The 12043-nt window shown below is 48.3% G+C and overlaps 1 protein-coding gene across 1 annotated transcript in view; it reads left to right on the plus strand.

The window, feature by feature from the left end:
• Positions 1-12043, plus strand: part of IL11RA (interleukin 11 receptor subunit alpha) — a 122487-nt gene that overhangs the window by 39178 nt on the left and 71266 nt on the right. The window lies entirely within an intron of this gene.

Raw genomic sequence — 12043 nt, forward strand, 5'->3', positions numbered from 1 at the left:
GAGTCAGGGAAATGTTGAGTTCCCAGAAGTAACTTTTCAACCCTTGCCAAACACTGCCAGGTCTGTTTCCTCCCCTCTGTGGATGGTGGGGAGGGGGTGGCTGGGAGTGCAGGAAGGCAAATGCCTCTGGGGTAAAACTCCAGACACGGAGGACTGAAACCGGGCGTCGGGGAGGGCAAATTTTTTGTGACGACCATGGAATGGAAACGATGCATTTGTTTTATTTTACTCGCTTGATATATTTTTATGCCTCCCCTCAAATGAAAGGTTCCCAGGGCAGTATGCAGCATTTAAAATGAAATTGTTTGTTTGTTTGTTTAATTTCTATGCCACCCTATACCCGAAGGTCTCAGGGCGGTTCACATAAAATATCAAATACATAAAACAAAAACAAAACCAACAACCCCCCCCCCAAAAAACCCCCAAGAGCCAGCATTTTTAAAAAGCGTATAGGATGTAGATCAAGTCAGGCAAAGGCCTGGTTGAAAAGGAACATTTGCCTGGTGCCTAAAGGTGTATACTGAAGGTGCCAGACGAACTTCCTTGGGGAGAGCATTCCACAGATGGAGAGCCACTGCAGAGAAGACCCTGTTCTCGTGTTGCCACCCTCTGGACCTCTCGCGGAAGAGGCACACGAAGAAGGGCCTTGGAAGATGATCTCAGGGTCCGGGTGGGTTCATATGGGAAGAGGCGGTCCTTGAGGTATTGAGGTCCTGAGCCATTTAAGGCTTTATAGGTCAAAACCGGCACTTTGAATTGGGCCCAGAAACTAACTGGTAACCAGTGCAGTCAGACGAGAATCAGTGTCATATGCTCAGCCCAGCTTGCTCCGGTGAGCAACCTGGCCACTGAATTCTGCACCAGCTGAAGTTTCCGAACTATCTTCAAGGGCAGCCCTATGTAGAACACATTGCAGTAATCTAACCTTGTGGTTACCAGAGCATAGACAACAGTAGTTAGGCTATCCCTGTCCAGATAGGGGCGTAGCTGGGCCACCAGCCGAAGCTGATGGAAGGCACTCTGTGCCACTGAGGCCACCTGAGCCTTGAGTGGCAGCAAAGGATCTAGGTGGGAGGACCCCCAAGCTATGAACCTGCTCCTTCAGGGGCAGCGTAACCCCATCCAGAGCAAGCGACCTCCCACCCATCTGAGGAACCACCTACTAACAATGCCTCAGTCTTATCTGGATTGAGCTTCAGTCTGTTGGCTGAATGAGAATGTAAACATAAGGACAGGAGAAGGTCCTGCTGGATCAGGCCAGTGGCCCATCACTGTCTTCTGTCGGGATTTCTATAGTTCAGCTCCGCTCTGCACAAAGAAGCGCTTTGTATTCTCTGTCTTGAATCTTCCAACAATCCAACAATCAGCTTCATTGGATGTCCACAAGTTCTAGCATGTGTTGACCAGGGGCTGACCAGACTTTGGGACGCGGGTGGCACTGTGGTCTAAACCACTGAGCCTCTTGGGCTTGCTGATCAGAAGGGCGGCAGTTCGAATCTTCACAATGGGTTATGCTCCCGTTGCTCGGTCCCAGCTCCTGCCAACCTAGCAGTTCAAAAGCACATCAAAGTGCAAGTAGATAAATAGGTACCGCTGCAGCGGGAAGGTAAACGGCGTTTCCAGGAGCTCTGATTTCCGTAGCAGTGTCCCGTTGCGCCAAAAGCAGTTTAGTCCTGCTGGCCACAAGACCCGGAAAGCTGTCTGTGGACAAACACTGGCTCTCTCGGCCTGAAAACGACATGAGCGCTGCAACCCCCTAGTCACCTTTGACTGGACTTAACTGTCTAGGGGTCCTTTACCTTTTACCTTGATCAGACTTGTAGCTCAAAATATCTGGAGGGTGCCAGGTTGCCAAAGGCTGCATTAGCACCTTGAACTGGGCTCAGTAGCAAATCAGCAGATCCCTGAAATGTGATCCACCCACTGTTGCCACAGGAAGGGAGAGAGCTCTTCCGCTCTGGTTCTGCTTTTTGGTTCCCTAGAGGGCCACTAGGAGAACAGGATTCTGGTCCAAATAGACCATGGGCTTGATCCAGCAAGCTCCTCTTACATTCTTACTCCATGGTTTAACGCACCCATTCCCACCCCCCTTTGTGAAGATGCCAAAAGCTAGATTTGTAACCATGGATGCTTTCAGGACTCTCTCTCCTTGACTTCTGAGCGGTTGACGTGCTCCTTGGAATTTTCCCCAGTGGGGCAAAGAAAAGCTTTTGGGGAGTTGTTTTTGGGTAGAGGGGGTGAATGATAGGGTTAACAAGAGAGAGAGAAACAGAGAGAGAGAGAGCTTCTCAGAGATCTTTAGAAGCTAGCTTGGATCCAACAATGATCCAATAATTCCAGTTACAGGTAGGTAGCTGTGTTGGACTGCCATAGTCGAAACAAAATTAAAAAATTCCTTCCAGTAGCACCTTAGAGACCAACTAAGTTTGTTATTGGTATGAGCTTTCGTGTGCATGCATGCATCTGAAGTAGTGTGCATGCACACAAAAGCTCATACCAATAACAAATGGGACGCGGGTGGCGCTGTGGGTTAAACCACTGAGCCTAGGGCTTGCCGATCAGATGGTCAGTGGTTCGAATCCCCATGACAGAGTGAGCTCCCATTGCTTTGTCCCAGCTTCTGCCAACCTACCGGTAGCAGTTCAAAAGCATGTCAAAGTGCAAGTAGATAAATAGGTACCGCTACAGCGGGAAGGTAAACTGCTTTGGTTCGCCATAAGTGGCTTAGTCATGCTGGCCACATGACCTGGAAGTTGTACGCCGGCTCCCTTGGCCAATAACGCAAGATGAGCGCCGCAACCCCAGAGTCGGTCACAACTGGACCTAATGGTCAGGGGTCCTTTTATCTTAAGGTGCTACTGGAAGGAATTTTTAAAATTTTTGCTTCCAATAATTCTAAATAGGGTTGAGGCATGAAGTACTTCGCAGGGTAGGTCCAGACTGAATTTGATTGGTGAATGCACTGGAGATGTGAGTCTGATTGAAAGAGTTGCCCAGAAAACTTTTTATGCCCCTGGCATCAGGAAGAGTGTTATTAACTCATTAACCAGAGGCCTTGGAGAGGACAGAGTGGGGTGTTGTGGGGTGAGCTGGTCCTGACCTAACAGCCAGAGGTCTTGGGGAAAGGGCGAAGTGCTTTGCAGCAACCTCGCTAGAAGGGCCTGATCCTGGTAACAAGGTGTACATTGCATTGGCGGGCTGATTATCTCTTGTGATGCAGCAGAATGATAAATAACCGAATACCATACCACATCTTCTTAGTGACGGACAATGTTTTGAGTATACCCAAATGCTAGATCAATTAAAACCTAAAATGACCAGCTGGTTACAGTATTACCAGGTCGTAGACTTATTCAAGGAAGATAATAGGAGGAACGGTTTTGAAAGGGAGAAATCTAAATTTCAAGTAGAAATTGTGGAAGGAAACAAAAAGATGTTGTCACATATGTACGAATTTATTCTCGAATGGAACACCAAGGATGAAGAGACAAAAGACGTCATGATCAAATGGGCAAGGGACATCGGTCACAACATAGAAATTGATCTCTGGTTAAAATTATGGAATTCTAATATTAAGTTCACCGCGTGTACGATACTAAAAGAAAACATTATGAAACTTATGTACCGTTGGTATCTGACCCCAGTTAAGCTAGCGAGAATTTATAAGAAACAGGACAGGAAATGCTGGAAGTGCGGGGAGGAGGTTGGAGAAATATATCACATGTGGTGGCAATGCAAAATAATCAAACCCTTTTGGGAGGCGATTTATAATGAATTAAAAAAAATGTTAAAATACACATTCCCAAAGAAACCTGAATTATGTTTGTTAGGCTTAATTGGGAAGGAAATAAGAAAAGAAGATGTAAGAATATTTATGTATGCCACCACAGCAGCCAGGGTGCTCCTAGCCCAGAAATGGAAATCCACTATGGTACCATCAATAGTGGACTGGAAAGAGAAAATGGTAGAATATATAGAGCTAGCTAAACTGACTGGAAGAGTAAGGGACCAAAAAGATCAGAAAACCGAGAAAGAATGGGAAAAATTTACGGAATATCTTAAAACATACTGCGAAACACCAATTGTATCTTTTGTGACTTCATGATACCTGCATCTGTAAATAATGGAGATTACATAGGAGATGATAAGATGTAAGAACACTAACAAGATTCTGTTTTATATGAGCGCAAGTTGTAAAAACATGATTAATAAAACCAAAGATGGGAGAAAGGGGAAGCCGTGTTCGGCAGAACAAATGTAAAATATGTTGTAATTAAAGGAGATATCCCTAAAAAGATATAATCAGGGATATACTTTTTAATTTAAGTTGTGATTATGTAAGAATATTTGATTATGTTTATTTATGAAGAAACAATAAAAATTATGGTTAAAAAAACAAATGCTAGATAAAGCGGGATTGTGCTGTATAGTGGAAGTGCTGTTAGACAGTGAGGAGAGGTGCGAGGCTTGAAGATCTGGTGGGCAAAACCAAGCAGAGGTTGGGTGGCCATCTGTCATGGATGCTTTAGCCGAGATTCCTGCATTGCAGGGGGTTGGACTAGATGACCCTTAGGCTCCCTTCCAGCTCTTATGATTCTATGAAAGGTGCAGCTCGGCTATTCCGCAGGGCTTTTGTGCAAGGAAAAGGTGGAAGAGCCTCTTCTCAGTCTCTCCTTCCATCACAATACTTTCCTTTGTCCTCTTCCTCCGCGTCCAGGATGAGCTTCTTTCCATTTTTCTCCACCTCATTTTTTTTAATGCATCAAGAAAATAATTGTGTTCTGTATCCCATGTCCGATAACATATCAATTTCTCAATTCTACAGTTGAGTTCTGGTTCAGATGGTCCTGATGTTAGCCAGACAGCTTTATCCTCACATTCAGAGGTGTTAGTTACAGATGGTAGCTGTGTTGGTCTGCCGTAGTCGAAACAAAATATTTAAAAAATCCTTCCAGTAGCACCATAGAGACCAGCTAAGTTTGTTATTGGTATGAGCTTTTGTGTGCATGCACACATCTTAAGAGGTGTTTGTGTGTGAAAAGTGAGGCAGCACCCTTGGGTGCCTTCTGCTGTTCTGGATAGCACTCTTTCCGACTTGCATTTCATATCCCCTGGGGAGAACCCCAGCCATTCCACTCCTCCTTCCCCCCCCCCCAGGCCCCCGATGCCAGTTGTGCTGGCCAATTGCTGACGGCCAGCCTTTTGGATCAGAGCTGAGTCGCTAATATTATTTTGGGAGAGGAGGAAGCCTGCCTGCTGGGCAAACAAAAGCCAGCAAGTGTGAAAATACGAGCTGGTGACACGCTGCATCCTCTTGCTGGGCTTTCTTGTAAATATGTCACTGCGGAAGGAGGGAGGGGAAAGGAGTTGGCTGCAAGGAGAGCATCCGGCCAGGATGTTCTGGCCCCTAGTGGAGCAAGCTGGCCGGTTGGTGCCAGGGGCCAGGATTGGTCCTGGAAACGAAGGGGCAGAGGTGGAGCTTGTTCCTGGATGCTCTTCGCTTCCATCTGCCACATTGGCAGCAAATTTCTCTTCCTTTTTCAACTTGAGATCACACACACACACACACAGAGAGAGAGAGAGAGAGAGAGAGAGAGAGAGAGAGAGAGAGCTCACTCCTGTGAGTGCCAATTTTCATTTTACAGTTGGGAAACCGAGGCTGGAACAGAATGGGTCATATGGTGAAGTCACGCACTTAAAGCACATTTAAAGTACATAGGTTTTAATGTGCATTAAAGTACACAGCCCCTCCTGAAGAAGACCAGAAACTGTAGTTCACCCCCCCCCCCACAGATCCACAATTCCCAGCACCTGTAGGAAACTGCAGGAATATTTCGTGGGCAGGGTGGGTGATGTGTATGCAGCCTGTGGCTTGCACCCAGCTTCCTTGAGATATGTCATAGAATTATAGAACAGTAGAGTTGGAAGGGACCCCAAGGGTCATCTAGTCCAACCCCCTGCAGTGCAGGATTCGTGTCCCCACTGAACCATCCGCATAACTCCAGTGGCATAGCATGGGGGGGGGGCGCACAGGGGCAGTTGCCCTGGGTGCAAAATTGTTGGGGCCCCAAAATTTCATCCCCCGGTGCTTCTTCAATACAGCTGTTCGCTTCCATTGCTGGACTCTGTTGCAAACAGTTTCTCCGTGCAAACCAGGAAATGACCTCTCCAGACAATGGATCGGCTCTGCTTTTCTCATCTCTGTGGCTGTGATCTCCTGGGCAACGCAGACACCGTTCTCTCCCTGCCTCCCGACCCTCTGTGCAGTCCTGGGCACCGGCAACCCCTGCTACATCACTGCATAAGTTTCTTTCAGGCTAGGCTAAGACTGCCAGTCCTGAGCTGTAGGGTTTGAGGGAGACTCCAGGGGTCCGAGTCTGCCTCATGCTTTGCATTTCTTTTTCATCTCTTCCTTCATACTCCCACCACCCAGACTCCTCTCTAAATAGCCCTCTGGTTTCCTAGGTGCTGTTTGGCTGCTGCTTCCCCCCATCACACCTAAAAAACAGCACACACGGCACAGGAATTTGCTGGGTCCTTGACAGAGTCACTGCCTTTTCAGAAACATGGCCAGCGCCAAGCGAAATAGGAAGCCGACCGAGGCAGGAAGGGTGCAAAGGGCTCTGTTTGCATCCGCTGCCTTGGCTGGCTGGCAGGGCCGCCGAGTCCCCTTTGCAGAGACTGCCAGGACTTGCACCTCCAGTGGCTCCAGTTTTGGAGGAGGAGCTGCTTCCTAGGCCAAGGGAGAGAGTGAGGCGACTCCTTGATGGGCCATCAGCAAAGAGGGGATGAAGCGCCCTCCCGGATGTTCAGATTTGGGGTGGTGGAAGTAAGTGCCAGGAAGAGACGGGCAGGGTAGGTCTCAGAGGTCTGAAGGACTGCCTGTCATCAAAGCCAGAGGGTCATCTTCACCCTAGATTGGCCCTTGGGTAACAATTGCCACATTTCCAGAGTTAAAAACTACATAGTTAATCGATGTAACTCTCACCTGCAGGAGGCAATGATAGCCACCAACTTGGATGGCTTCAAGAGAGGACTGGACAAATTCATGGAAGGAAGGGCTATCAATGGCTACAAGCCACAATGGCTATGTTCTACCACCACAGTCAAAGTCAGCAACGCTTCTGTCTCCCAGTTGCTGGAAACCACAGAAGGGGAGAGGGCTCTTGTGCTCGAATCCTGCTTGCTGGTTTCCCTTTGGGGGCATCTGGTTGGCCTTATGAGGACAGGACACTGGACTAGATGAACCATTGGCCTGATCCAGCAGGCTCTTCTGATGTTCTTAGGTCCCACATAATCTTCAAGGGCAGCCCCATTGGGAACATTTTGCAGCAGTCCAGTCTGGAAGTTTTCACCGTGGCCAATGAGAGAGCTATTGGCGGCTGCTAGTCATGATGGCTGTGCTCTGTACCTGGTCGGCCATTGTAGGAAGAGGATGCTGGATGAAGCCCCCCTGGGTGGCCAGATTTGGGGAAGTGGAAGTGTCAGGAGAAGACAGACAGGTCAGATCTCAGAGGTCTGATGTGAGAGCCAGCTGTTCTTATTCATTCTCCTTCATTCCTTGAGTAACAGTTGCCTTGTTTCCGAAGTGTAATTGCCTTTGTGTGTGAGGCAATGAGTGTCATCTGTGCTTTGGATATTTTTAATGCTTCCAAATTTAGACTTAAGGAAGAGTCACTTAATTTATAAATACAGCACCATCCTCCGATTGACTGCATAAGTGCATATTTGGCTTGCGACTGAAGCGTGATTTCTCAATAAATGTTTGCATTCAACAACAGTTAGTCATGCAGCCGACTAAAGAGGAGACGCGCCGATTGCATACTGACCTGTGCCTGGGGTCAAGTTTAGAAGATGAAAGTGCCGTCCCTGCTGAAGGTCATAATGACCTTGTTTGAATTTGTCCATGTGTTGCAAGTCGAGCTTCATTTCCCTCAAAAGGATTCCTCTATCTACATCTTGAAATATAAAATGAGATCCTCAAGACAGAATTTGCCTTTTTTTTAACAGGCTCCACCAAAACTCTTGTTCAGACTCTTGTTCTGTCTACCTTGCATTGACAACTGTAACATTTTATTCCTTTAACAGGTAGGTAGCTGTGTTGGTCTGCCGTAGTCGAAACAAAATAAAATTCCTTCCATTAGCACCTTAGAGACCAACTAAGTTTGTCATTGGTATGAGCTTTTGTGCGCATGTGTATCTGAAGAAGTGTGCATGCACACGAAAGCTCATACCAATGACAAACTTAGTTGGTCTCTAAGGTGCTACTGGAAGGATTTTATTTTATTTTATTCCTTTGTTTTCTCCTCTCTCGGCTTAAACTTGAGCAGAGATTTGGCATCCTTCCTTTTGACTTCTCGCATCCAAGGATCTTCAAGACCTTTTTTTAAAGCTGACAAACCTACAGAGTCATTTAAAATATCCTTGAGCAGTTCGTCGTTTTAATGAACACTCTGCATTGCTTTTAAATGTTTTCCGTGTTGCTGTATACCACCCTGATATTTTACGAGAGGACAGTGCAGAAATACTTTTATAAATGAAATAGTAAAACCTCAAGTTGGCTACAGCTAACGTGGTCCTTTGAGCGCAGGTGGGATATACCGTCACAATCTCACCTCTGGCTGGAGAAGCCTGACCTGGCCACAGAAACCCATGATCTCGCCATGGTTTGACTGCTGCCACGTAGTCTGTGTGGCCCTTTAAAGTCATCTTCAAAACTCACCGTATTGAAATATGGCTGCCTGAATCATGTAACGCCCCCCCCCCCCAATTAAATACCAGCTGCACTGACCACCAGTGTATTTCCAAGCCGAGATTAAACGGCTGGCTTTAACTTCTTTAATTCTTTGAATGGATTGGGTTTCGGTTATTTGAAGGAACACCTACAGCCAATATTGTTTTGCTCACGCATCAGGGATGGAAGTTGAGTTGTTTGCCCCACTGCACACACACACACACACACACACACACACACACACACACACACCATAAAACCCACTCTTTAGCGCTAAATTGGAATAAACTGCAATCCACAGGAAACCCAATTGCTGTTTGTTCCGATTCAGTGCTAAACTGCAGCTTTTCCTAGGGGGAAGCGGGAAGGCAAATGGAGGTGTGGCTCAGCCCTGAATTGCTCATCACCATCCAATCATAGAAATGTGGAGTTGGAAGGGAACCCAAAGGGTCATCTGGTCCAACCTCCTGCAATGCAGGAATCCCAGCTCAAGCATCCTTTGTCGTCTTGTATGGGCCACTGAAGACAAGATGGCTGCAGTTTTGCTCAGGAGAGGAGCAAATGGAAAGGCAGGCTCCTCAGGCTTTCACACCAGCCCAATGGACAAGAGGTTGTGTTTGCTTAGTAGATTTCCAAGAGTAGCAGAAAATCTGGATGAAATGTTAACAAAAAGGAAGCAAGTGGAGCCTGACATTTTGATGATGGAGAGTGTTGTGCGGAAGCAGCACAAAAGACAGGCATGCTCAACTCAGCTACATCAATGCCACCACAAACCTTCACCCGGAAGCAGCACCCATCTTCTTGGTCTTTGTCCTGGTGGAGCACCCTCCTGGCTGTTGGCCAGAGAGCCAGTGGTGGCTTAAGACTGGGAGAGACCAGAATTCAAATCCCCTTCTTGGCCATGAAGCTCGCTGAGTGACCCTGAGCCAGTTGCAACTTCTCTGCCTAACCTTCTTCACACGGCTGTTGTGGGGATTAAATGAGGATGGAATTCTTCATGCAGCACAAAGTTAAACTGTGGAACTCCCTCCCACAAGAGGCAGTGGTGGCCACCAACTTGGAGGGCTTCAAAAGAAGATTTGACAGATGAGAGGGCTGCCTATGGCTCCTAGCCAGCATGGCTGTGCTCTCACAGTCAGAGGCAGCCATGCTTCTGAATCCCAGTTGCTGGAAAGCACAGGAAGGCAGAAGGTTCTTGTGCTCAAATCCTGCTTGCAGATTTCCCATTGGGACATCTGCTTGGCTGCTGGGGAAACAGCAGGTTCTTACGTTCTTACGAATCACAAAGATATCTGCAAATCTGCAATGACATGAAAGGTGGCAACATCAACCCCGCCATGTGGGAATCCCGCAGTACCTGGAGACAGAGAGTCAGGTTGTGTATCACAGCAGTGACCAGAGTAGAAATGACCGCTGGGAGGAGCGCAGAACGAAGGAACGCCCCGGTGCATCTGCAGCAGCACAACCGGACACCTTCACCTGCCCCAGCTGCAACAAAACATGTCTCTCCCCTATTGGTCTCTGCAGCCACAGCTTGACCTCACCCCCAAAGGTGGACTCCCCTGTTGTCTCCCCAGACCGATGCTCTGCCTATCCCACCTTGAGCTCCTTGGAGAAAGAAAGGAGATATAAACAAACAAATAGATTTGGAAGAAGCAGAGCAATGATGCCTGCAAGCGGCATCTTTCCTCCGGAATCTGATCTGCTTCCCCCAAACCTCCACTGGGCCCCCTCTCTCCACTCCCCCACCGCCAATTTACTGTAGGAGCTAAATCAGCCCTCCTGCCCCCCTCCTTCTCAGCAGCCCTGCCTCAAACAAGGCTCCCCTTTTATTATTTTTGGGGCCTCTGTTTCCCCCCTCCTGCCCCTCTCCTTTCTGCGCCTTCACCATCTGGGTTCGATAGAAATGCACACGCACGATTCCTCCCAGCAAAGCTTATTTTCCTCCATTTGGGTTTTGGTGTTTTTTTTCAGTGTGTGTTTTCTGTAGCTCTAATTGGCCGGGGCTTGAACCCCCGCCAAGGCAAACGCACCTGAGGGAGTCTTGCTTTACAGGCCCCCTCGCGAGGGCCAGAAATTTGGCCTCTCTGACTGCTGGGGCGGGGCGGGAATCGTGACCAGGGGAAGGGGGAACTTTTGGCTCAGTCTTTGCTGAGCGGGGAGGGAAGGGGATGGGAAGGGCGGGGGTCGCGCCAACAGCACAGTTGCCAGCCGTGCCCCATGGCAGCTGCCCTCTGTTGGCGGAGCCAGGAGCAAAGGCTTCTAGCTTTGGGAGCGGAGGGGGGAATAGATGCTGTGTCAGGCCTACAACCAGCTGTGGACTTGCAAAAAGGGGCCTGGACTGCAGGTGGGCCAATAGAAGGTGCCAGGCACGTGGGGCGCATGTGCCACCCAGAAAGGAGTGGTTCCGCTTCCAGATTCTGAGTATTTTTGGGTCAGCTCGACCTCTGGAGTCGGATGCTCAGCCCTGCCGCTGGCTCAAGTCTTCCATGCTGGGCCTTTCCCCCCTCCTGTTTGCCTGTCAGAAGTGTCACACAGCGAGGCTTTAGAAGCCAGATTTGCACAACCACCAGTCAAGGTGAAGGGGGTCGGTCCTGCCTTTGGGTTTCTCCTCCTCAGAGGTTTCCATAAGGGCACAATCTCTCCTGAGCGTCTTCTCTGGGGTTTGGGAGCCTGGCAGCTCCTTGGGACTCCTTGATACATTTGTAAGAACTTGATCGTTCAGAGTTAGTTAGTTAGTTAGTTTTTCACTGAAAAAAAATATTATGAAATAAAAGAAATATGAATAGTCGTACCTTGGAAGTCGAACAGAATCCGTTCTGGAAGTCCGTTCAACTTCCAAAACGTTTGGAAACCAAAGCGCTGCTAGAAGAAGCTTCTGCAGCTAATCGGAAGCACCGTTGGACGTTTGATTTCCAAAAATAGTTCGCAAACCAGGACACACACTTCTGGGTTTGCGACGTATGGGAGCCAAAACGTTCGAGAACTACCGTGAGCTGTTTGAAAACCAAGGTACGACTGTAATGTGAAAGGAAAGGGAAAGGGAAAATAACCAAAGCATTACAATACAACAGAGTGTAAAGGTAAAGGGGCCCCTGACCATCAGGTCCAGTCGTGTCCGACTCTGGGGTTGCGGCGCTCATCTCGCTCTATAGGCCAAGGGAGCCGGCGTTTGTCCGCAGACAGCTTCCGGGTCATGTGGCCAGCATGACAAAGCTGCTTCTGGCGATCCAGAGCAGCACACGGAAACGCCGTTTACCTTCCCGCCGGAGCGGTCCCTATTTATCTACTTGCACTTTGATGTGCTTT

The sequence above is a fragment of the Zootoca vivipara genome, chromosome 11, assembly GCF_963506605.1.
Source record: "Zootoca vivipara chromosome 11, rZooViv1.1, whole genome shotgun sequence".
Classification (NCBI taxonomy): domain Eukaryota; kingdom Metazoa; phylum Chordata; class Lepidosauria; order Squamata; family Lacertidae; genus Zootoca; species Zootoca vivipara.